The 26,170-nt window shown below is 42.7% G+C and overlaps 1 long non-coding RNA gene across 1 annotated transcript in view; it reads right to left on the bottom strand.

Moving 5' to 3' along the window:
- LOC121482737 overlaps nt 1-14,293 on the bottom strand; it is a 53,561-nt gene extending 39,268 nt beyond the window's left edge. Inside the window, exons 1-2 of the long non-coding RNA XR_005985609.1 lie at nt 14,250-14,293; nt 12,400-12,435 (exon numbers count right to left, since the gene is read on the bottom strand). This is a non-coding gene — a long non-coding RNA (uncharacterized LOC121482737). The remainder of the gene's footprint in view (nt 1-12,399; nt 12,436-14,249) is intronic.
- Nucleotides 14,294-26,170: the final 11,877 nt, after the last annotated feature.

Here is a 26,170-nt window from a genome sequence, read left to right as displayed (position 1 = left end):
AGTCTGTCTGAAGGAATGTGGGTGTAGGTGTTGTGGGGCAAGCATGTGGGTTTTATGAAGTATTAGTAAATTGTAGGTCCTGTGAGTGAGTTTCCTGTGCTGTCAGTTTGTGACTAGTATGATTCATGTGTGCACCGTAAGCTTGTTCTCAGTGCACATTAAGGGAAGCATAGCAAGGAGAGATGGGGTGAAGCAGTGGATTGTGGGTTGTCTCTGTGAATTATGGATCCTGTGAGTCCTGAGCTTCTGATTTGGAGGAACTGTGCTTTGTGGGAGTGATTCTGGGTGTTCTGACTTTCATGGCTGTGATTTTTTTTGGATGTATTATCTGGAAAATCTGGGGATTGTGGGACATCTTCCTACATTGTAGGGCATGTCTGGGTGTTGTGGTGTATACACTGCAGCCTGAATACTGTGGGATGTATCTTGGAGTAATGAGGTGAGGCTGTGTCATGGGTTGATTCTAGAGATTCATAGCAAATTGTCTTGTCATAGGGCCAGTCTTTGCATTGTAGGGTATGTCTGTGCCTTATGGCGAATCTATGTGGGTTTTTTTAAAGCAGGGGGGGAGTCTCTCAGGTATGGGGTTGTGTCTGTACATACAAATGTATGGCATTTCAAGAGGTTGTAGTCCAATACTGTGTATTGTGAGGCAAGTGTGTATGATACAGGCTGGCTGGAAATGTGGTGTTAGGTGTATTCTGGGGTTGTAAACAGAGTATGGGTTATTAGGGGGCAAATCTAGGCATAGGGGAACTTTGTGTTTGTGCTGTGGGACTACTCTATATGCTGTAAGGCCTATCTGCTTTGTGATGCATTTCTGTGTGTTATGGGGTATGCCAGTGTGTAATGAGCATCTCCTGAGTTGGAAATCTTTATGTTGGGTGATGATTTGTTTTGTAGGGTAGTTTGTATGGCAGGCCATGTCTATGCATCAGCTGGTGGGTCTCAGTGATATGGGGCAAGTCTGCAAATTGTAAAGCTTATCTGTAGTACCGCAGTTCATATATTCATTTTGTGGGATGGTGTGAGGTTGCAATGAGATTTTGTGTGTGTAGGAGAACCTGAGTGCTATGGGGCATGTCAGTGCCTTGTGGGGAAAACCAGGTATGGGTTGAGTTTGTGTCCTGTGATTTGATTCTAGATGTTTGGGAGTGAATTTGCATTCGGGACAGAGTCTGAGCATGATGTGACCATTCTGGGACTGTGGGGAGTGTCTGTGTATTTTCAAGGTATTCTGAACATTGTAGGCTGCATCTTTTCATTGGAGGTTTGTCAACGTGTTGTGGGGGTATGTGCACCACAGACTGTGTCTAGATTGTGGATCAAGGGTGCCTTGTGGGGCAAGGCTAAGTTGTAAAGCATGTCTGATGAGGAGCAAAACTATGTAATATGTCTTCATCCTGTGAGGGAAGTCTGTGTATCCTAGGGCAATTCTGGGTTTGGGGGATACGTGTTTTTCTATGTGGGGTATTTGTCTTGTAGAATGACTGTGTGCATGTGTGTGTATTGGGGTAAATGTGCGTATCAGAATGCAATTTTGTGTTTGTGGGAGAGATCTATGTGTTATAGAGTCCCTCTGTCCATGGCAAGTTAGCTGTATTAATGTATCATGGAGCTATTTTGTTCCCTGTAAAACATGTCTTAGAGGTGTATGGCAAGACTGTGAATTTGGGGATGTGGCTGGATGTCTGCAGTCGATCCTTACCAGAGTGGGGTAACTTGCTGTTGTAGAGTGAGACTGTGCATTGTAGGGAGGTTTTTCCATTGTGGAACTTAACTGTGGGTTATAGAGCACATCTTGGCATTATGGGGTAAGTCTGGGCATTGTAGGGCAAATCTGTTCACTCTAAGTTCATTGTAGGTATCATGAGACATTTCTGTAGTATTATGGTGCAAAACTGAGTTTTGAGGCAAACCGAGTTGTTATGGTAATACTGAACGCCTGCCGAGTACGTCTTGGCATTTATTGGAGAATTTTTGCCTTGTAAGGTATATTTGTGCATTGTGATGGGATTCCATGGGCTATGCTGGGAGTCTTATGTCATGGAACATGCGTGAAATCATAAATTAGTCTAAGAATTGAAGGGTGAGCGTGGGAGTTATGGGAGAATCTGGGCGTTGTGAGGCTCATAAGCATGTTGTGGAGTGTTTCTTGGTGCGGTGGTGCAGGTCTGTGTGTTTGGGCACATATCTGGTGGCTGTGGTACGTGATGGGTTAATTATTTGCTTTGTGGTTGAGTCTCTGCATTGTGGGATAACACTGTGTAGGGGTAAAGTTTGTGCACCGAACGGTGAATTTGGAAGTTGTATCAATTTCTACGCATTTGTGGGGCAAGTCTGTTTTCTGTGGCATGTTTTAGAAGAACTACTGGCCAAGAATGCTGGTGGGGGTGGGGTTGAGTCTAGGCATTTAAGGATGTGACTGGATGTTGTGGAGGAGTCCACTGATGATGGAGTGCATGTTTTGAGAAGTGTCTGTAAGTTGTTATGCAATACTGTGTGATTCTGGGGGTGGGGGGGGAATATATCTTATGAGGCATATCTGTGTACTGTGGGATGTATGCTGTGGGAAAAGCTGTCCATTTTGGAACAAGTGTGTGTTTTCATGCAATTTGGGGTGCTGTGAAGTGGACATTATAGAGAAAGCTCTGCAGTGTTATGGATTCTGTTCATTGGGGAGTATCTAAGCTGTGATTGTTGTCTGTACGTTCTATTGTGTATCTGGGCATTGTGGGGCAAATATGGGTTGTCAGCTGATTCTAAGTGAGGGCAAATCTATGTGCTATGCTGTGTTTGATGCAGGGTGGGTTTGTGTATTTTGGGCTGAGTATGCATGTTTGGCACAAATTTGGGAATTGTGTGGTAAGTATGCGGTGCGGGAGCCTTGTTCTCTGGGGTAGGTCTGTGAGTTGTCAGTCATGGTTGTGCATTATGATGCAATTCTGTACATTGTAAGGCAACTCAAAAAAATTGTGACTTGAGTTTGAGTGCTGTTGTTCCTTTCTATTCATTGCAGAGCAACCATAGGCTTAGTGAGGGTGCCTCCATGGAGGCGTATTTTTATATTTTAATATAACTTGGCAGCTATTTTTAGAGTTTCTATGCCATATTGCGGGTTTGAGATGTTATGGGTTAAATATGTACAGGTTTGGATTTTGGTGCAAGTTTGGGATTTGTGGAGTTAGTGTGCCGTGGAGCAAAAGTGTGCTAGGCTGGTCTATATCTTGAAGAGTGAGTTGATGTGCTGTGATGTAATCCTGTCTGTTGCAAGAGAAGTTGGTATCTGGGGACACATCTCTACACTATAGGATGTGCCTATGTGTTGTAGTGCATGTGTGTGCAGTGCTTGGGCAAATCTTTGCACCATGGGATAACTGCATTAATTGTGAGATTGTTCTACCTATTGTAGGATGGATTATGTTTTGTGATGCTGCTCCACACCTTATTGGAAGAGGAGGTTGAGTTTTGTCACTGACCCCAAGTATTTTGGGGTCTGTCTTCTGATGAGGGGTGTGTGTGTGTATTTTGTATCAACTCTGAATACTGTGTAGCACATCTATGTGTCATGAGTTGACCCTATACAACACATGGCAAATCTGTACACTCTGGGGTAATTTTGTGTGCTTTGGTGTGCACCTATGCGTGGTGGGCAGAGTCGTGGCTTATATCTAGGAACTGTAAAGAATGAATGACCGTGTCATGGAAGAGATGCATGCTGAGGCATGTCTCTCTGTAGGAAGAGTCGTGTGACACGAGATGCATCTCCCCCTGGTGACTTGTTATTGTGTGTTGTAAAGGGCATATCAGTGCTTTGTGATATGATTCTGTACTTTTTGGGAAGAGTCTGAGTTGTGTATTTATGTCTGTGCACCGGGTTTTGTGCAATTCTCCATGCTGCACAATGAGCTAGTAGTTGGTGGAGCTAGTATGTCTGTGTAATGTGTTGTGGATGCCTATTGTAGGATGTGTCTTGGAACTGCAAGACAGTTCAAACTCTAGGTGCTTTGTTGCTCCTATTTCCCTTGTAAGCCTGGTGTTTGCACTGCAGGGAGAGGATGTTTTGTGAGACGTGTCTTTGTTGTAGGGCATGTCTGTGTATTGCTGTGCAGCTAAGCACTTTCAAGACAAATCTATATGCTGTGTATTTCTGTCTGTGCATTAATGATACGGTGCTTCTGGGTAGTGTGGGGTGAATCTGGGTATCATGAGGTAATTCTGGATGTTGTGACACATGTCTGTGCCCCTTTGTGTGTGGGGACCAGGCTAGGGTTGTGATATTAGATCAAACTGAGTAGGGTGGACCTATGCTTCACAGGACAAGTCTGTGCACAGTGGGTTAAATGTTCTATGAGGCACGTTTGTGTTGTATACAAGGCGTTCTGACATCTGTCTGGATCGTGGGGGATGTCTATGCATTGGATGGCATGTCCAGGTGTGGATGGGCAAGTCTATGAGTTGAGGGGCATCTCTATGCATTTTAGGGCCTCTATGTGGTAGAGAAGTGGGGGCGGGGAGGATGCTTTGCAGTGAGCCTGAGTGTTGTGGTTCTAGTGTTTTCATTGTGGAATGACTGCATATGTTGTGGAGCAGATCAGTTGTGTAGAGTGAGTCTGTGCATTGTGATTCCAATCTTTGCATGGAGCCTGTGTTGCATGGCACGTTTGTGTTATGAGGTAGGCCGATGCCCTGTGGGGTTTATCTGTACTTAGTCGGGGTTTACATGTGGCATTGTGGTGCATGACTGTGCTATGTAAGAACTGTGTGTATTGTGTGGCAGTGTGGGCTTTGTGGAGCATACCACTTGGCATTGTGTTATTATTCTATTCACCATGGGGCAAGCTGGTGAGTTAGGGTTATGTCCATACTTTGAGAGGCATGTTATGGGGCAAGTTTGTGGGTTGTACTCTGTGACCTGTGGGTTGACTCTGAATGCTGTGATGTGCACGTGGTTAATGCAGGCAGATATCTGCATCGTGGGAGATATCAGTGCATCATGGGACGTGTTTTCAGATTGTGGGATAAGTCTGTGGTTATATGTTGTTTTTGAGCTGTACGGGTCCTGCATATCCTTTGGGGGACTATGTGGAGAGAACTGAAGGTCTTTGGGATCTTTGCGCTGTGACGTAACTGTTCCCTTGGGGAGCTGTGGGCTGTGGGGATGCTAGAGTGTACAGTGGGACGAGATGGTGTGCTGCGGTGCTATTCTCTACTGTGTGGGAGGAGTTTACACCTGGACACTGAGTCTGTACAGTGTAGGGCATTCGAGGTCTTGTGTACCTTTGTGTTAGAAGGTTTTCTGTATGTTGTAGGACAAGTCTTGGTACTGGGAAATGAAGATATTTACTGGAGCCAGTGTGTGTTATGTGCCTAATACAGGCATTGCAGGGTGCATCTGCTCTGTCACATGATTCTGTATATAGAAGATCTGTTTGTGGGGAATGGGGCTATCCGTGTGCTGAGGTACAAGCCTGTGTGCTGTGGAGCAAGTGTGAATCCTGTGGAAAGACAATCTGCGTTATGGGGTGAGTCTGAGCATTGTGAGCAATTTGTGGGTTTTGACAGGGATGACGTGATACAATTCTGTGTGTTGTTGAAGTCTGCGTTGTGGATTGTTTCTAGGGATTTGAAATTGAGTTCTTCAATGCTGTGGGGCCAATGTGTTCTGTGGAGAGCATGCGTACTGCAGAGCCTGTATATATATGATAGTGCATTCAGTTGATGAGTGTTTGCATGGTCTGTATCACGGGTATGTCTATGCACTGAAATGTGTGCCTAGGTGTTGTGTGATGAGGCTTCGTGTTATGCGGAGACTCGGTGTGGTAACTGCTTCTGGGCGTTGTGAGCTAAGTGCAGTCATTATAGGAATTATAAGCAAAGGGTGGTGAGAGTGAGAGCTATGGTGTGATTCTGGGCTTTATGGGGGTATACCCCATGTGCTGTGGGTTGATTCTAATTATTTTAGATTAAGTCTTACCATCATAGTCCAGTTGCGTAGAAACAACAACAATAATAGCAACAACAAGATCAACTAACATTGATAACACTAATTCTGTGCCAAGCACTGTTCTAAACACTGTATAGGCATTCACTCATTTATTTCTCTTAACAGCCCTACTAAATAGATATACTTATAAATACTTATAAATATATATACTTATACTTATTAGAATACTACTAGTATTCTAATTTATATCTGAGAAAAATAAGGCAGAGAGGTTAAGAAACCTTTCCAAAGTCACACAGTTAGTAAACAATACATGTGGCATTGAAACCCTAGCAGTCTGAATCCTGAGCGTAAAGCTTTTAACCACAATCTCTACTGCCCCTTTGTCTCTGGGCCTTGTGGGGATATGTCTAGGTGTTGTGGCATGTCCTGGGTTACAAAATACCTAGGGATTATAAAATTTATCTAAGTAATGTGGGGCTTATCTGTGAATCGTGGGATGGGTCTTGTTGAGAGGGCATTGTTTTATATCGTTAGGAAATGTTAATATTTGCACTGTGTGGCAAGGCTTTCTATTTGTGGGCCAGCGGCGTAAGGGGTATGTCAAGCCTCTGCTTTAAAGGAAAGTTGTGTGGTGATGGGATTTTGTGATTGTCAAAGAATTTCGTGTGTTTGCATGAGGTAAAAGGTATGTTGAAAGGTATGTTTACTTGTGCGTCTAGTCCCTGGATTATGGCACGTATCCGTGCCTTGTGGAGTGGGTGTGGGTATTTTTGCTCAAAGTCTGCTTTCTAGGGGAAGTTTATACACTGTGAGGCAGTTCTGTGAGTCATGAGGGAACCATGTGTGCTGTGGGAAATGTGTATATGTTGTAGGGGTCTCCAGGCATGCTGGGGCTGATTGCTACATGGGGAGGAGGGGCTGTGCATTGTAGGATGCCTCCGTGTGTTGTAATACGTGTGTGTGCACACATGCATAGGCGAGTTGTCATGGAATGTGTCTGTGCATTTTGGGGCCTGTCGGGGCTCATGGGAAGTATCTTTGTGTTGTGGAACATGTTTGCGCAATAGAGGCCAGGAGGCATGTTGCAGGGGGATCGGTTTGTGCATTGTGGAGTGAGGATGTGTTACGCGATGGTGAGGCTTCCCTGTACATACTGACATACCGCTAGGTGTCTTGGGATATGTATTACGGAGTGTTCTCTGTATTCCTGAGGCAAGCCTTAGTTTACAGGAAAGGCCTTAGTTGTGGGTCTAGTGTGTGTGCTATAATGCAATTCCATGCATCGTACAGGGTACATGTGTACAGGCTGAGCTGTTTTGGAGGAAATCTGTGTACTGCAGAGCATGTCTAGGTGTCTTTGGATGAGTCTGTGTATTGCAACGAGTCTGCATCATGGAGAACCTCTGGATTGTTGAGTGAGTCTGTGTGTTACAGGATGAGTCTTAGGATCACGGTACAAGTGTTGTAAATTTAGGAGCATGTTTGTGATTAGAAGATATATCCACACATGATAAAACAAAAATCTGAGTGTGGGAGGGTGTGTTGGTGTGATACAGGGCACATCACTGAGTTGTAGGGTGCATGCATATGTGTTTGTGTGTTGTGGTGTGTTGTGGGTCTGTGCCTTGTGGGGTGAGTCTGGGTGTTACGTATGTGAATGTTGTGGGATGAGGTTGTGTATGATAGAGCGAGCCTGTGCACTGTATAGCAAATTTCTTGACTGTGATACAGCTGTGTTTTGTGAGTGGCATCAGGTTTAGGGGTCTGCCTGTGCTCTGTAGAGCGTGTGGGGGTGTTGTGGGGTAGCTGTGTGCTACAGAGCATCTGTACATGTCCTAGGGCTAGTCTGTGTATCATGTGGTGCATCTTTGTGTTGTCAGATGCTAAGTATTTGAGGTAGACCCTCTTCACTTTAATAGTAATGGGGTGGGGGGGAGTGATAGTAACATATAGGAACAACTGCAATAGTTCCCATGTGCCAGGCACTGTACTAAGCACTTAACATACTGTAACTCATTCAATCCTCACAACCACCCTTATCTTTGTCTTACAGATGAGCAAACTGAAGAACAGAGAAATATACTTACCCAAGGTGATACAATTAGAAAGGGGTGGAGCCTGGATCCTAACCCAGGTAGTCTGGGTCCAGAGGCCTTGCTCTTAACCAGTACACAAACCGTGTCTCTGTTGCAGGCCAGAGTCGTAGCTCAGTAATGTGGTAAAGTTTGTCTGCCCACTACAATGGAAACATCTGCATTGCAGGGGTAATGTGCGTGTTGTGTGCCTGTCTATGCACTGGGGAAAGTTTATGTGAATTGTTGGTTTTCCATTTTAGGGTTAAGTCTGCGTTACGATGCGATCCTGTGCACTGCACATAGAAGACATCTATGTGTTCACAGGTGTGCCCATGAATCGTAAGTTTTGTTGAGTGTGATTAAGTTGCGGGGCAAGTCTATGCCCTAAAGGGCTTGTCTGCCCACTTAGGGTGAGTCTCAGTGCCTGGTCGTGTTCGTGTGTGTTGTGGGGTGAGTATGTGTATTAACGGAAGAACCTGTGTATTTGGGTGGAATTCTGTGCCTGGTTGAGCACAGCTGGTTTACGGGCAGCGGCACGAGCAGTGAGACTAGTCTGTGTGGCCTGAGCTAGATCCAGGACTTGTAGGGCAAATGGTTGCACATGTTGTGGGCATGTGTTCGCCATGTGTAGCCACCCTAAGGAGTGTGGTTTTTGTGAAGTGAATCTGTGTGACAAATGTGTGTTGCGACACAGTTACGTGCACTGTGGGGATGGGGTGCTGTGCTGTGGGACGTGCTTGTGTGTTTGCATCTGTGCTGGGAAGTAAGTGAGGGAAGTCTGGATCATGTCTGTGACTGTGCCCTGAGGAGCAGATCTGGACGCTTTAGGCGCTGCTGCGGCATGAGTGTGTCTGTTATAGAGCAAGTCTGTCCGTTGTAGGGCCAATCTGCATGCTGCGGGGCAGTGCTGTGCACCGTGGGGGGGGGGTGTCTATTTATTGCAATGTGTCTAAGGAATTTGGGGCATGTTTCGTCGATTCAGGGCCACAGTATGTGTGGTGACCGTATGTATGGTGGAGGTCTAGGGGGTGGAGGTCTAGTGGAGGTCTGGTGGGGGGCAAACGAGCGTACCATGAGGCAAGTATTTGTACTGTGTGGCGACTGCATTGGTTATAAAGTGAACTGGTGCCCTGTAGGAAAAGGTTGTGTGCTGTGCTGCAATCCTGTGCTTCACGGGGGGATATACGTCCTGTAAGATACACTACTGCGTCTCTGTGATGTGGGGTGAGCTTGTCTGAGTGCTGTGGAGAGAGTCTCTGTGCTCTGGGTTTTAATCTGTGTGCCATGAGGTAAGTCTGCAAGCTGTGGGGTGACTCTGTGTTCCAGGGGCATGTGCTTGTGCTGGGGGACGAGTCTGTGTGTCTTGGGGAGAGCCCGTGCATCCTAGGCCCAGTCTGCCTGAAGTGGGGAGGGCCTGTATCCTGTGAAGAAAGTTTGTGGGATGAGTTTATAGGCTGTAGGGAGTGTCTGTGTGCTGTGGGGCATCTCAGTTTGTGGGACAGACTGTGTTCTGTAGGAACAATCTTTTGGCCGTGGGGAGAATCATCCGTGTGCTGTGGGGAGACCCTCTATGCCATGGGTTTAGTTTGTGTGTCGCAGGGTGAGTCTGCGTGACTTGGGTAGTGTCTGTAGACTATGGAGCAAGTGTGGGTCCTTTTGGAATGGTCTGTGTCCTGTGGTGCTTGTCTATGTGCCATGAAGCGAGTCTGTCTGTTGCGGGAGAGTATGTCTCTGTGTGGGTGGCCAAGCTTGGCCACGGACTGTATTCTGGGAGGGATTCTGTGTTCTGTGGAGAATCCATGTGCTCCTGGGTGCCTCTATGTGTTGTGGGATAAGGCTGTGTGCCCTGAGTTGGGGGGGGGGGGATCTGTGTGATCTAGGGAGTGTTTCTGGGATGTGAGGGGAGTCTGTGCCCTGGGGAGAATCTTGGCCATGGGTTTAGTCAGTGGGGCACTAGGAGAAATCTGTGTGCTGTGGGGAGTCTACACGCCTTGGGCAGAGACCGTGTTCCGGGGTGAGAGTTTGTATCCTGCAGGGCATGTCTGTGTCCTATGGGGTCAGTCTGTATTCGCTAGAGAGACGTGCCAGGCAAAGGGCCTGCGTGATATGGGGACACTCTGTGATGTCAGGATTGTGTGTGTGTGTGTGTGTGTGTGTGTCATGGATAGAGTCTATGGAAGAGTGAGTCTGTCACGTGGGCCAGGTCTGTGTCCCTTAGGTGAGACTTTTTGCCTTGCGGAGAATATGTGTGCCTTTGGGTGAGTCAGTGATACGGGGCGGGGGGGGGGGGATGTGTCTGCTATGGGGGCAAGTCTTTCTGCTGCGGTGCCATGGGAAGAGTCTGCGCTGCAAGGGCAAGTGTGTGCGTGCGTGCGTGTGTGTGTATTAATTGACCAGTGGACATTAGAGGGTAAGTTGGCACATTGCAGCGCAAGTCTGTTTTAGGGCAAATTCTCCTTTAATATCTACAAATAATAGCAACACTTACGCAACGGTCCCCACGCAACAGGCACCGTTCTGAAGGTGCTATTATGCATCTGCATTTTAGGTCTGAGAAAACTGAAGCACCCTGTGCTATGGTCATGCAGCTAGCAAGAGGCGGAGGTCTGAAACCAGGCCAGGCCGTCTGTTCCCCGTACCCACACTATCATGAGTCCCCCCGAGGCCCTGGGGACATCAGTGGCCTCCAACACTGGGGATACTTCGTGGTCACTGCCGGGTATATTGAGAGCAGGTAATTTGGAAGAAAAGGGGAGTAGCTCAAAGCCTTCCATGTATTTAAAAAAAAAAAATAACGAAACGCTCTATTTACAATAACGATGGCAGTTCAGCCCAGAGCAACTGACGTCACGGCTGCAGAAGGGCTCCTCCAGTGACGTCGGCCCCCAAACAGCCCCTCCCTCGCCGCCACAGCCGCAATCGGCCGCTGCAGAGGAGCAAATGCGCATGCCCCGGCGAGCCGCTGTTGCCAGGGAAACCAGCCACCAGTCACAAACAAATCACCGCCTAACTGCGCAAGTCAAGAAATGACCCGGCCGCGGCTGTGAGCCAAAAGAGCCCCTTGCACTAAGGGCGGCCCGGGCAGCCTCCCACCCAGTGCCCCCTATTTTTCTTCCTGAATCAGTAAAGCCTAGAGGCTAGAGGCCAGAGTCCGAAGTTATTAGAGAAAAAAGGCTGCGTTGGGAGTGGGGATGGGGGTGGGGCTGTCAACAGTGGGTGGCAGGTGATCTTAATAATCAAATATGTCTGTGAGCAACGTTTAACTCTTCTCCCACTAAGCGTCTGTGTTTCATGCTGGAGCCTTCCACCTACAGTGAAAAGAGGTGAGCCACTGGGGTGTGTCTACCTACAAGAGATGGTGGCAGTGGTGGCATGGATTGGGACTCATCCTAACTCCCTTAAATCCCTAGATCAGACTACTGCCAGCAACAGGCTGGCAAATATCATTTATTTCTGCTCCTCATACATTCCTTACATTTCCTTCTTCTACCATTCTAGAAAATTCCAGGAACTGAGTCCAGACAGCTTTAATTCTCCGAGTACCTGAGGAGTAGAAAAAAAGGTGAAGGAGGAACCTTAGGAGTAACTCTACTAACCCTGGTGTGTGGGGGAGGAGGAATTTCGAACATACAATTAGGATGCCAACTGTGTCCAAGAGGAATAGCATATCTGGAACAGTGGTTTTATACACTCGGATTCCTCGATTTTAATTTGTAAAAAGCATCTGATAAAAATATAATTTTGGAATATTTAAAATATAAAAATCCTGTTTGAAAACCACTACCCTAAACCGCATGTGCCTAGAATTCTTGAAAGGCATGAGCACGAACATGATGTTTTAGCATGCTGCCAGAAGCTGCAAGAAGGTAGGAGTGCTATTGTGGAATGTGACCATCTTGGGTAGAAAGAACATGCCTGACCTGTGGACACTATACCCTAGCTAATGGGACAGCAGTTGTTGCCATTTCAAATCAGTGGAAGAGGTTGGATTATTCAATAAATGATGCTGAAACAATTGGTGACCTATTTGGAAAAAAAACAAAATTAGATCCTACTTCATATTCATACCATATACCAAAATGAATTCCAGATGAATCAGAGTTAATCATTAAAAAATGAAGCAATGAAATAACTAGAAAAAATACAGGTCAATATACTCATCAAAGGAAAGAAATAAATCATAAAACCAAAAACTGATAGCTGAGGATATCTAAAAATGTAAAGCTGCATCATGTAAAAAAAAAAAACCAGCATAAATGATACAAAATCAATAGGCAAACAACTGGGAAATAATGTTTTTACCACATATGATAAATAAATTAGGTGATAATGTATAAGGTGGTGGTGGAGGAGAAATCTTAAACTGGTTCATACCATTTGATCCAGAAATTCCACGTCTATGAATTGATCCTAGGGGGGTAAAAAAAAAAAACAGAAAAGCACACAGAGGTTTATATGGAAAGATATTCCTTAAATTATAACAGCAAAAATTGCACATATATGCATTCAATAACAGGACATTTAGTGAGACACCTATATGATCAGAAATTATGCAGCCAGAGAACGTTGCCTTCTTGCGGAATGTTTAAAAATATGAGGAACTGCTCCCAATATATTGCTTAATGATTATTAAAGCAAGTCGAAAACTGTATGTACATATGATTTTCATTTTCTATATATAAGGATCTATTTATATGCATTTATCTGTATGTTTTCAGGGACGAGGGACCGAGAGTAATCCTTCCGTATTTTAAACAATGAATATGTGACTTTTTTATAAGGAAGGGGAAAGGTGGGATTTTTAATAAGCTATTTTAATAAGTGCTCTACAAGCAGTGGGAGCACAGAAAAGAAAGTCTAGGCAGAAAGACAATAAAAACCCAAAGCCTAAATGTACCTATATGGCAATGGAGGATCCAGCAAAACAAAGTATGTACTACATGAAGATCACAGTATTATGTGCATTTGAACAGGTACAGAATTTCTTATACAAGATGGACTCCTGGAAAATTTTCTTCACTACACCAGAGAATGGTCACATGTCCCTGGATGCGCCAGTCATTCTCTCTGCCGCAGTGCTCTCAGTGCAATGCCCCCCTCCCTTTGCCTGCAACACACTCACCCCCCCCCCGTCCCCCCTGCAAAACATGCCACCCGCAGACATTTTTGGCTTGGAAAAATGGCCCATCTTGTGAGCTTTCTTTTAAGCTCTTCCTTCTTATTTTTCCTCCTCGACTGCCTGCCTGTCATCTCACTCAAAAATTTACCTATCTCGTTGGCTCCTTCCTGTTGAAGTGACACACAACCTGAATTTCAAAGAAATAAAAAGGCCACCACTTCAGCTTTTTTTTTTTTCTTTTCCTCGCAGAAATGGATCTACAAATACGATTTCCAGGTGAAAGGGGGCACAAAAGCTTACACATTTTCAGGCACATTTCAGAAACCAACGTAAAAGCTTTTTTGATAGGAATCTCTCCTATCCTTCTCACATCCCTTCTCGAATAAAGAAGCACTGAGAATATTCTGTCCTTACTGTACAAATCGATGTCCATGAATACAAATAAATTATTTTCAAAATAAAGGCAGTCACAATATTCATTATTTCTTTTTCATGGTTTTTAATCATAAAACCAAATTTTAATCTTTCCCATTCAACACATGTTCATCTCTCACATGAAGCAATTAAGCTGAACATGCAGGCTGCCTTCGTCATTTTCTCTCCTGTACAGACATCCAGTCACATGATTTTCTTAATTAAAAAAAAAAAAAAACGAGGCATGGTATCCTTCCCATTGCAAAGTAACAGTTCTCATGCTCTCTCCATACAGGGACAGGAACTCAGATCTGAGAACATCTTCAATCATAACCCATCCTATCAAGTCTAATCCAAACATCATAAGACTGAGATACTGTTCCGAGTACAATTTCTCATCCTGGTAACATCTTCGTCAAGTCACAGGTTGGGAAATATCTTACCAGAGTCACAAGGGGGAGATTTCTATATTTCCTTCCAGCAACTCATTTGCCATTTAAGAAACAAGCTTTAAACTCATAAAGTGACCGTGGATTATTTAGAATTTAATGAATCCATTTTCCCAATACTGCTGATTAGAATCAGGAATTCCTACACAGTTCTGTATTATTCTATTCCATCAAAACATGTCACTGGCTTTGAAAAGCGTATTTTGGGTATCTATTTTACAAAAGATTTCTCAGCTACTTACCAGCTGCATGCGCTCTGCTTCTCCACCAGCTCTGAGGCTGTCGCACTGAAGGGGGGCGGGAAAGCGGCAGCAGCCACTTGAAAATGAGCTGTGCTCTGAAGAAGGGATTAGCTCTGTGGAAAGAAATGAAATGCCTTGGGATTATCCTCCAATTCCTCCAAAAACACAGAATCATTTTAAGTATCACATGCTAAAAAGTACATGCTCATCACAGAACTGATTTTAGTAGCAAAACTTCTGATCTAAAACACAGTTAAATTGCCTTGGTTTCCAGTGGAACCCCTACAATGTCATGGACTTTTGGCTCTCCCGTCTCCTGGCAACAGTCTCATTAATATTTTTTTTTCTGCAGTGGTCCTACTAGGCATCAGAGAACATTGACAAGGTCTAGTCTCTGGTGGCATTTTGTTGTTCAGTACGTGTTTTCCCCCACACAAGTAATAAGGAGAGTCAGACATTCAATAACATGTTCTCTAGAGGAAGATTCTGGATTGGAATGCATTCCATTCAAATGATTTGTTCTGCCCTCCCTTGGTGCAGTGTTGCCATTAGGCCCCTGACCTGAAGATGGGTCTCAGCAAAAGATGCCTAACTCCTTCTGCAATCCTCCAATTACACGCAGAAATTCAGGCCCAGACCCAGTGTTGTTATTATCTACTCTGCTCAGAAAAAAAATGCACAGAGTTCACCTGTGTCCTCAGCTCTATCATCATGACCCCCACCTGTCAGCATGGCTACTGGAGGTATGTGTCATAAAAACAGTGGATGAAATATAATCAGATTGAAACCCATTTATCTGTAAATATTAACATCAATAGGACAAAATATTGACTACATGTTAAGCAAATAAGAGCTGGTTATTACACAATTTGTATAATGCAATCACTTAGAACTTATGTAGATAGGAACAAACGTACGCAACAAAGTCTGGAAGGATATTACACCAAAATGGTAAGAGTGATTATGTCTTGCTTTTCTATGGATGGCAGAATTTGATGGGAGTTTAGATCATTATTCTCTTTGCTGATCTATCTAATAACTTTTCTGCAATTAACACATATCCCTTAGGTTATTAAAAGAGAACCATGCACAACAATGTGAATTACTTACTGCCACTAAACTGTACGCTTAAAATAGTTACAATGTTAAATTTTATTTTATGAATACTTTACCACAATAAAAAAGAGAGAACAATCCATTCACTCCACAAACATGTACTGAGTCTCACCACATTCAGTATACTGTGTGGTGGGCAGAGATTATAAAAATGAATAAAACACAGTCTGTTCCCTTTTAAAAGCTTATAATCTAATGGACAACTACCCCCAAATTTTCTATATGGGCTTTTATTATACATGACATATGGAATTGCTGCATTTAGAAATGGAGATATTTTAGTAACATACTTTTTAATTTCCATCAATTTTGGGTGACATTTATAATTAGGGTTGTTACAGTGTTTGCCTAAAAGATACCGGACTCCCAGTGGGTAGAGGAAGCAAAGAAATACATATTACATATTTTAATATGTTATTAAGTATTTTAATATATAAATAAGTGTATATACCCATCTGTATATAGGCATAAAATTGTCATATTTTTTAAAGGATGGGAAGGGAAACTGTTCTAGATAAAAGAAGATTAAAGAGATATGACAAAAAAAAAGTATGATGACCATTTTGCACGGTGTGATCTTTGATTAGTTCCTGGACAGAAAATAAAACAGCTATAAAAGACATTTCAGGAACAACTGAGACATTTGAATGCAGACTAGATAATATTAGATCAACATAAAAGGTTTCTGGTATGATAATATAGGATGATGGATTTGTTCTCATGACATACATGTTAAGTACTGAGAGGTGAAGTGCCATAATGTCTATAAATTACTCTGAAATGCTTTAGAAAAAACCATAGTGAGAGATAAAGCAAATGTGGCAATATGTTAATAATTGGTAAATCTAGGTTAAGTATACACAGGTTTTTTACTATATTATTCTTTGGTCTAAAATCCAGAAAATAAAATCTTTTTAAAAATAATTATTGCACAATAATTATATTTACAGTTAAAATTCATGGGGCACCTGGGTGGCTCAGTCGGTTAGGCTCTGCATTCTGCTCAGGTCACGGTCCTAGGGTCCTAGGATCGAACCCCGCATCAGGCTCCCTGCTTGAGGAGGAGCCTGCCTCTCCCTCTGCCTGCCCCTCCCCTTGCTTGTGCTCTATCTGTCAAATAAGGAAATAAAATCTTTTTTAAAAAAGTTAAAATTCATATACATTTTGGAATTGATGACAGGTTTATAATCTCTCATTTAGAGAAAGCTTTCCATACTGACCAATTGGATGATGTCGTTTTGTCATGCGCCATCTAGTGGTAAAATACTGATTTACCATGATTGAAGGATCGTAAAGAACACAAGTTGACAACTGTTCCATTAAATATTCCTATAATTTTATTGTAACAAATAAAAGTATTATTGTTGTTTATAAATACTGTTAATTTTCACTATTTGTTTTTGGCTATAGGAGAATGCCTCTGTTCAGGTGTCCTAACAACCTGGCACATCTCCACATAGGGTCCCATAAACAAGGTTCAACTGTAAGCTGACCTAAGTTTTGGTGAAATGCCCTGGGATCCTCCCTGGAACATGGCAAGATGAACAGTCTTATAAAAACTGTTTCTCACTAGCTCCCTATTTTGTGAGGGGCTGCCAAGAGGCAGTTTTTCATCTACACAACCCCCCCGCCCCCCCAGTTCTGGTGAGGCATGGGACTTTCCATCTTGCTTCCTCCATTAAGGTACAACTTCAAGCTATACAATCCACTAGATGTAATATGGAAACAGCTCCTCCATGATAGAGTGATTCACTTCCCATGTCATCTGTCATCTTGCCCTTCTGGTTGTCATTCTGTAGGATCAGGGATGTGGAGAGCTGACAACATGCTGACCTTCTGTTCTTGCTTTTGCTGCACTTGTACATAACAGACTGTGTCCATTTGGCTCACTGTCTCTTTACCAACTAAATACAGGGCAGAGTGGCAAGCCAAAGCTAGCAGTTCTTGTGGATTAGAGCCTTAATCACTGCTTGGTTAAAAAAAAAAAAAGTATCTACAGGGGCACCTGGGTGGCTCAGTTGGTTAAGTGTCCGACTCTTGATTTTGGCTCAGGTCATGATCTCAGGGTTGTGAAAGCCCCGCACTGGGCTCTGTGCTGGACGTGGAGCCTGCTTAAGATTCTCTCTCTCCCCCCCCTCTGTACCTCCCTCTCACACACACACTGCTTGCGCACTCTCTCTCTCTCTCTAAAAAAATTTTTTTTAAGTATCCACAAATGTGCATGGGGGTGGGGTAGGGGTTGTGGTGTGTGTACATAGAAAGAATGCACAAACGTCATACGTTCTGTTGAAACACTGAAAGCTTTCTTCCTGAAACTGGGAACATGATGAGTGATGTCCATTTTTACAAATTCTTTTCAACATTGTGCCAGGGTGAGGGTGGGTTGCAGACAGTGCTCAGTGTAGTAAAATTACACAGAGAGGTAAAAGAAGAGTAAATATGAAGAGATTAACATAGGCACCCAAGTAATCACTTAGTTATAAATAAAAGAGTAACAAATCATGAAGGAAAAAAGTATATGGCTTCATTGTGAGTCCAACATATTGCTTCAGGCCAAGTAAGTAGAATTGATCGTTAGCAAGCACCCCTTTTCCCTCTCAGGCACTGCACCATAGTAGCTCTTGATTTGACCTGCCTGCTTGGTTACCTAATGGAAATTTCCAGACCCACTCAAAAGCCACCATGAAGGGGCTCATAATAAACATAAATACCAGAAATGACTGCAATGCATCAATATGTAAAAATCATAATTAACCTCCTCAAATCATTGGTAGTTACTAAGGTAACACCCCCTTATTCTTAAAAATTGGTAAGTAAAGGGAATTATTCAAGCACTTAACTCTCCTGTGTGGACTGCATTTCAGCATAATCAAGTAGCTAATAAGGGGGAAGCTCTTTTTTAAAGCAAATTTCCAGCTAATACATAAGAAGAAAAGAAAAAATTAGAATAAAAATAATCATTTTGCAACCCTCAACAAAACAATGGATCTAGGCAATAATTTTCAGTAGCTACCAAAACCATCTACTGAAGGATTGATAAGAAATCTCTTTTTAAGCAACAAAAATAACTTCTTGGACCCAACCTCCCCAATATCTTTTATTATGCCATTATTTTTTTTAAATAGGAAGTTTCCATAGTTTTTTTTTTAATTTTATTTATTTATGATAGTCACAGAGAGAGAGAGAGAGAGAGAGAGAGGCAGAGACATAGACGGAGGGAGAAGCAGGCTCCATGCAGGGAGCCCGACGTGGGATTCGATCCCAGGTCTCCAGGATCACGCCCCCGGCCAAAGGCAGACGCTAAACCGCTGCGCCACCCAGGGATCCCCTATTATGCCATTATAATTGTGATATCAGCTCTGGGAAAGGATAGCAGAGGAAAAGGAAGTTACAATTTTATCTTGTATCCTCGAGCGTTACCATTTCTGAGTAAAATATACATATTTTCATTGGAGAGTTCTGCAGCGAATATTGATACCAAAGGAGTGACTCTATTCTAGGCCTGATCCAAATTATTTCCTGATCAAAATGCAATCCAATTTAAATAAAATATCTGCAACATACTGTTTAGGAAGGATCCTCCAGAGAGGAATTTTGGACTCTGGATTGTTAAGGCAGGTCATCAATGGCGCTGTGCGAGACACCTGGGTCTTTGGAGTTGATCCTTGGATCTCCAGCTGGGCCAAGGAGAAGAGCACTGCTGGGCAATAGCAGGCCAACTAAAACAGACTCAACAGCAGAGCCACACTTGCCACTTGTGTGCCAAGGTAACATTAGTCAGGACCTATTTCAGTAGAAAAAGAGGAACCAGTATTTGGAGAAGGACTGGCAGAGCTGGAACTATGCACCACTGAGGCTGTATCCTGTGCTGTTTATGTTCTCGTGCCTGGTACTGCTATGAAAATGGCTCTAATTTCTTTTGAATCAGGAGATGAGAGAAAAGATGATGGTGTTTGCAACCTAATGCCTAGAAAATAGGAGAATACAATACATTTAACTGCTTTTTTTGGCATAAAAGGAAATTCTATGGAATTTTCCAGCAATTTGCATCTATCAGAACATAGCCTCTAGCATGAGATGGTACCAGTGCAAGCACAGCATAAATAAAATCACAGAAGGCGTCAGAGGAAACTCAACTCTTCTGCTGAGAATTTAGACAAAAGTGTAATTTCCATCTGAATTCAACAGTTTTCATTATAAGGAGAATAGAAGGCCCAGATATGGAGTTTATTTCTAACCCAACTAGAAGCATTAATGCCTAAAATCTGGGAAGAAAGTGAGACAGCACAAATGAGCAAGAGAGTAAATGACACTGGTGATGAACCTGAGATGGCCCTCTAAGGAGAGATGGCTCTCTAAGTCTGTCTTTCTCCAGATGAAATGTCGAAGTCTCATGACCTGTTCCTCATTAAGCTTCCAAATTTTTCACCATTTTGAACATTCTTCTCTGGAGGTTCTCTGGTATGGCCTTCAGAGGATGGTACTACAAACTCCTCAAAGTAGTCTAGATTTTGGCTAAAGATCACAGAGGAAACTAGAGTTGTTATTTCTGATGATCAAAAATCAACTTCAGGATACTACAGAACAAAGCACGGGGTGTAGTGGGGAAAGCCAAGCATTGTCCTAGGTGCTATGGTACAACATGAATAACACAGACAAGGTCCATGCCTTCATTCTTTTTTTTTTTTTTTTAGGTCCATGCCTTCAAAAGAGCTTACAAGTTTAATAGAGAAGACAGATCAATACAAGGAATCAAACAAATAATAAGAACATAAGATCATGATGAGTTCTACAAAGAAAATAAAACAGAATAACATGACAGAGCATCCTTGGGTGGTGAGGAAAGGTCACTCTGAGGGAGTGACATTGAGGTGAGACCTGAAAGACAAGGAGTAAAGCAAGAAATTATATGTAGAAGCATTTTCTAGAGCTGATAGAAGAGCCAATGCAAAGGTTCTCAGCATCAATGAGCTAGACATGTCCAGGAACAAAAAGATGGGAAAAGGTAGGAGATAAGGCCAAAAAGGTGGACAAGAGTCAGATCACATAGCACCTTACTGGAAATGGTAATAAATACCTAATTGCAATGTGAAGCTATTGCGGGGACTTAAGCAAGGAAACTGCATGATATGATTTGTGTTTTAAAATTATAATTTTGGCTATTGTGCTGAGAATAGACTATATCTTGGCAAGTTCTGAAAGCAAGGAGATCTGTGAAGAGTATGTTGCAGAAGTCCAGGCAAAAGAAGTTGATGGATCAATTCAGGTAGAAGCAGAATGAGTGGTGAAAAGAGTTCAAATTCAGGATGTATTTTGGAGGCAGAGTCAACAGGGTGCTAGTGCTGTAATAATAAGGGAGAATAAAATCTAGGTAAATGAAACAAGAAATCTAGGATGACTCTTAGTTATATAACTGGGTGAATGGTGGTGCCAAATAATTGATGGGGAGACAGGAGGAGGGATAGATTTGAGGGAGGAAGGTATGAATCAAGAACTCTCTTTTGGAAAGACTGAATTCGAGACTCTATTGGAGATGTTGTAAAAGCTGGACAGAGTTTCACAGGAGAGGTGCAAACTAGACATATAAACTGGAAGTCATCGGCCTAAAAATAGTAATGAAAACCAGGGGAGTATTTGAGGATAACTTGCACACCTTGGACAAGTCACTGCATCTCTCTGGACACCAGAATCTTCATCTATAAAAGGCAGTTGAGGGCATCTGGGTGGCTCAGTGGTTGAGCGTCTGCCTTTGGCTCAGGTTGTGATCCCGGGGCCCCAGGATCAAGTCCCACATCAGGCTCCCCACAGGGAGTCTGCTTCTCCCTCTCTCCCTCTGTCTCTTTCTCTCTGTGTCTCTAATGAATAAATAAACAAAATCTTTAAAAAAATAAAGGCTGCTGATACCCATTAATGTTTGTGCCAGATTGAGTTGTTGTAAAGATTAAAGAAAACCAGTGTAGCCTGTGATTGTTTAAACGATTTTTAGTAGCTGTGCTGATGTATGTAGGGAAGCAGATCTGTGTTTAACTCAAATTTCTGGAGCTTTTCATATGATACTCTTCTGTTAAAACAGGCATCCTCCATTTTGTACTAGTGCAATTGATTTATTTCATCGAACTCCCTCTCCTCTATCTGCAGCCTCAATCTTAGGCCAGATCCTATGGTCTCTCCTTCCCTACATGCAACATGTTGCCATGAGACACTGTCATGCTGCTTGCCTACAGTCTCCCTACTCTGGCTACAGAATGGACCACACTTCAGACAAATGGACTACAGCAGGCTCAGCCACAGTTTGGCAAAGCACCAACAACCCAGGAGAGCTGGGCAAATGGCCAAACAATTTCAGACTATAATGCTTAATCTTCTCATAGCAATTTAGTGAGGCATGGGTATGAATTAGTATTATCCTCCAATGTGACATAAGGTGCAAAGACCCCAGAAATAATAGTAATAGTGGCAAAAAGAGGCTGGGAGCCAGATTACAGAGACTGAACACGCAGAGAGATAAGGAAACAGGAAGGAAGCAAGGCTAAGAAGGAAAAAGTAGTGCTTAGGTCCAGCCATATGAACTCTGGTTCTCTGGCAGGACTTCTGCTAAAGAAGAATAACTTTTAGGAAAAAAGCAAAACCCTAGTCCTGAAGATGGTGAAGACACGCAAGGGATTCAGTCAGTAGCACAAAGAACAGGTAAGAGCTCAATTAAAAATGCTAAGATTTATGGTCAAAAGCCAGATTGTAACTAAGCTAGCAGCATTGTGTATGGGTACGGAGGCCCTTCTAGTGCCCTCTCCGGGGGCCAGACTGGTCCGATTCTGGAGTGTTGCTGAGACAGTTCGCGGGAGGTTGTGGCCCAACCGGAGAGAGTGAAGGAAAGGAAAATGCATAATTAATCTTATGGCAGAGAATCAATCCTAAACAGAACCCTCTCCTAGAAATAAGAGCAGCACTTTGAAAGACAGAATGGATAAGCTGCATAGATCAGTTGAAAGATTATCGTAAGAGTTTCTTTGTCAGTCACACAAGGAGGCCAGACCACATCAGGAGCACCAAAATCACCAGGAAAAATATTTTTCAAATGCATATATGTCCCTAAAGACACAGAATTAGCAGGTCTTGAGGGGGTACCTGAGAATCTGTATTTTAAAGTTCTCTACAGGATTAGGATGTATTGGCAGGTTCAGAAATCACTGGACTAGAAGATTCCCAAATACTATTATCTGCCATCAACTGTTTTATTTGGCACCAATACAGCATTACTTTCTCTTAAGCCTAATTGTTTACTAAAGCCTTACCTCTAATTCCAGAGGGATTAGAAAGTGAGATAAGATAAATTTTTTCTCTTATTTTAATTATTTTTTATCAGTGGGTTTTAGAAGGGCCCAAAGACCTACTTGCTCACTTTCTTCTATGTGGCTGTGGAAGAGGGGCAGCCTGAAAGTGCCTTGTGCATGAGAACTTCTGGATGGAACCAGGGCAAGGGCTAACAATCTTCTTGTATGCCATCCACTTTTCATTTCCATTTTCACATTTGGAGATTATCCAATTTGTCTCCATAAACAAACCAGGAGATGGGCACTTGGGTTTAGGTCTCTAAATAATACCCAGAGGTTAGACATGTACAGAGTTGTTGATTTACTGTGGGTGTACAGATTACCATATATAATAGCAACAGCTGACATATGCTCAGTGTCAGAAACTGCTCTATGAACTTTACACTGATTATCTTATTTAACCATCACAATAACCTTATGCAGGAGGTACTATTTTTACTTCCACGTTACAGAAAAAAACTGAGACTCAGAGAACAAGTAGCTTGTTGAATCAGGTCAACTAATAAGTGAGGCACCAGGATTGGAATCCAGACATTTTGATCATAGAATCCTTCCTCTTGACATTCTTTTACATTCCTTCCTCTATCTGATTCTTGTGATGTGTGTCATTCTAAATTATCATTGATAACTGTCTGCCTACTGTCACTGAAGTATAATCTCTCTGAGAGCAGGGAACTAGTTTCATTACCCTATAGCCACAGGCCCTACACAAACCTCTAGGCATGCCCCTTCATTCTTGCCCTCATTCCATTGGCTGGCTTGTTTCTGTGAGGTAATACCATTATGATGATGTGAGGTGACCTCATATTAGCAGCTCAGTACTTCAGAATCCTGAAGGGAGCAGAGCACCTCAATTCAAGGGACAGAGAAAAGGCAGATAACTGGACTGCAGTCCAACTTGTTCTGAAAAAAGTATTGAAATAAATAATGGACAAAGTTCCAAAGCTGTTTTATTTGTTTATTTCTGTGTTTTTAGTGGAGAGCCAACTTCATCTACACTTGGCTTATTCTGGTAAGTGAAAATTAACTGGGCAATAAGCTTAAAAAGTAATACTGGGGCAGCCCGGGTGGCTCAGTGGTTTAGCGCTGCCTTCAGCCCAGGATGTGATCCTGGGGACCTGGGATCAAGTCCCATGTTGGGCTCCCTGCATGGAGTCTGCTTCTCCCTCTGCCTGTGTCTCTGCCTCTGTGTGTGTGTGTGTGTGTGTCTCTCATGAATAAATAAAATCTTTTTAAAAAAAGGAAATTTAAAATAAAATAAAATAAAAATAAAAAGTAATACTAGCCACTGGGGAAGTTAAAATTGGATCCCAGGGTAATTACATTTTCCTGTTAAAAGTGTTCAAGACAGTTAATAATCACAAATATTTTGCAGCACCCATAAAAATCAATGAATGGCCTGATGAACCAAATGAAAACAACGAAGCATATGAAGATGATGGATATCCATCAAAATACTCAGGTAAATCAATGCAATATTCACATCCAGTAAGACTATAGTCATTTCAAAGAAAATAAGGGCTAAGACTTCTTTTTGTACACTATGTGATTCTTTGCCTGTGCATTGGTTATCAGCATTGGCCATAAATTATAATAATTAGATGAGCACTTGCTCAGAAGTTAAATATCATAATCTTCTGTATCTTTAAGGGGAACATTCTCTTTAGGGATTACTGCTTTCTTTCTTCTTTTGTTTTTGGTTGGCACACACACAAAATCCTCATTCCTAACCTGCCCATATGAACATGAGTGTAACTGTAATCTGATGCACATGTTTTGGTGGTAGAGGCTATTAGTCCAGACACAGATGATTTGCAAGCGTACAGCTTTCTTTAAAGTTATTTGTCTTTTGCTTTGCTTTTTTTGTTCGAATGCCAGTGAGAATTCTGTTTATCTCAAAAGACAGGAATCAAAACCCAACAGTCTATACAGTCAGAAGGTGAATATTTATCGGAGATGTGCAGTATGCAAAAATGATTCAATTTTTTGAAAGTAGATAATAGTGACATGATATAATAACATTTAACTAGTGCTAGTCTTGGCCCCTCCCTGACACTGACTTTCTTGTCTTCTGGTCAAGAGGCTTCCTAATCTACAACTACATTTCTGGGTCCTTGTACAATTCCAAGTTACTTCCTAAACTCCCTAAACTTATCTCTCTAATCTGTCACCTCCCTCAGATCTCCTTCCACAGCCTTCAAACTGGGAGCCCTACTTCTTGCCCTTCACTACTCTTGTCTTATCAGGGGAAGTTGAGGACCTGGGAGGGCAAGTGAGAACCCACAGCCATTGCCAGGGACACTGCTGCATGACTGCGGAGGGGACGAATGTGGCCACCACTAGCCTACATAGCACTTTTGTACAAATCAGAGACGTGTACCCCCTCAGGATAAATGAGTTTGGGAAAAGGTGCCCCTCTGGGTTAACAAATAAGTCACACACTCTTGTTGGACATATTAGAAATGAGAACCTTCTCCAGGCTTATGCAGCCCTGTGGGCCCCTGGCATAGCAAACAGAACACAGGCCGATTTTCAAGCCTTATTACCCACTCCCACCTACTAGGTACCCTTGTGCAGCACACAAATTACACAGCCACACACAGCAGTCCTATGAGCAGCTCCTCAAAAGTCCAGCTAAAATGTGCTGTCTCCTGTTCTTTTCCTCTCCTTGTCTCTTGAATCCATTCTAACCGGGCTGGCACTGCCCCCTCACTCCACCAAGACATCCCCCTCCCACAACTCCAGTTACCTCCACATTGTCATTTCACAGTCAATTCTCAGGCTGAAATCTTACCCAAACCACTTTGCATTGTTTCTTAACATTTTAGTACGAAAATTGTCAAATGTACAGATATATGGAAAGAACTGTACGTTGAACACAGCCATTGTCTAGATACTAAAATTAAACATTTTACTATAGTCATTTCTCACAGCCCATGCCATTTTTACCATGCCACTCTCCCTTTCTACTGGTGGTATGAGCCTGAGGACATTTTTCAGCTCGAGGAGGCCAAGCCACCTCATCCTGGACCAGGGAAGGAAGGTAAAGAGTGGGGCTCAAGATGGTCAACTCAAATTCTCAGACTTAAGGAAGGAAAGAGTAATATAGCTACATCACCTGTTGCATTTCTGTTCAATTTATACCAACAATAATTCCTGTGGTTTTTTTTTTATTCCAGGTGCAATGAAAAATGAAACTGTGATCAAAGAGATAAAAACCCAGAGAGATCATGATATAGCATATGCTATACCAAAAAGATACATCAAATGGAATCTAGGGAATATGGATTTATAAGGTTCAATCCAAAAGTGCCCTGTAATCCATTCTCATATATCACTACACTATGTGAAACAATAAATGCATTATTTAATCAGAAAAGTATGGCTTCTATTTTTTTTTTCAACCAAATATGTTGCAAGTGTCATTCCGAGTCAGAAATTCAGATGCTCAACAATGCAGGAGACAGGTGCTTG

Source organism: Vulpes lagopus, chromosome X (assembly GCF_018345385.1).
Source record: "Vulpes lagopus strain Blue_001 chromosome X, ASM1834538v1, whole genome shotgun sequence".
In the NCBI taxonomy this organism is placed as follows: domain Eukaryota; kingdom Metazoa; phylum Chordata; class Mammalia; order Carnivora; family Canidae; genus Vulpes; species Vulpes lagopus.
Note: the sequence above shows the minus strand (reverse complement) of the source record. Positions and strands in the feature narration are given on the sequence as shown.